The following is a 737-nucleotide window of genomic DNA, read 5'->3' as shown; positions in this document are numbered from 1 at the left end:
TTTCGGGTCCTTGTTGAGCAACTGACAAGTCAGCAAAACTGACAGAGCGTCAATGAGTTGAATGACAGTGTTGGATCGACGAGGGCGTTCACGATAGGCAGCTCCAGAGGAAGGGGGGAAAACGGAACATGTGCGTGACGAGCATTATGCACACTGTTATGAGGGGATGCGAGGAGAATTTCCATGACACCTTCCAATGCAGGTAGGCAAACATCGGAGCTCCAATAGCTCCTGCAGCTTTTGCAGCCCTTCCAGCTCCTGCAACTCATCAGCTTCCAGCACAGTCCTCGCACAGTTGACCCGTCGCCAAACGGCCTTTGCTTCCAGGGCTGACGAGCAGCCATAACCACAACGCACGGCTCAAATACCAGTGGCTAACGGTGGAACTCGGCGGACGATCAATGACATCACGTAGTACCCCACCTTCCGTTTTGCGGGCTTCGGTGTGTCAGGTTCAGTTTCCCCCCAGACAAATTCGCACCCGCTCATTTCCCCTTCAGTTGCGACTCACTGAGTAGGTGCCAGCTTCGTCAGAGACCTTCAGAAACGGGAGACCGTCGGAGGGAAAGAGGCAGGTATCGACAAAGCATGAACAGAAGGGGCAGAGAAAACTGTCCGGCACATGCGGGTATCCGTGGGGACTCTGTATCTGCTCGAATTCTCCGTATCGAGCCTCCCCACTCCTTGTGTACGTATGCGTGTGGCAGTGACCGTGAATACGACTTGCATGCGGAATC

The sequence above is a fragment of the Verticillium alfalfae genome, genomic scaffold (assembly GCF_000150825.1).
Source record: "Verticillium alfalfae VaMs.102 supercont1.2 genomic scaffold, whole genome shotgun sequence".
Lineage (NCBI taxonomy): Eukaryota > Fungi > Ascomycota > Sordariomycetes > Glomerellales > Plectosphaerellaceae > Verticillium > Verticillium alfalfae.
The sequence above is the reverse complement of the archived record's forward strand: the minus strand, read 5'-3'. Positions refer to the sequence as shown.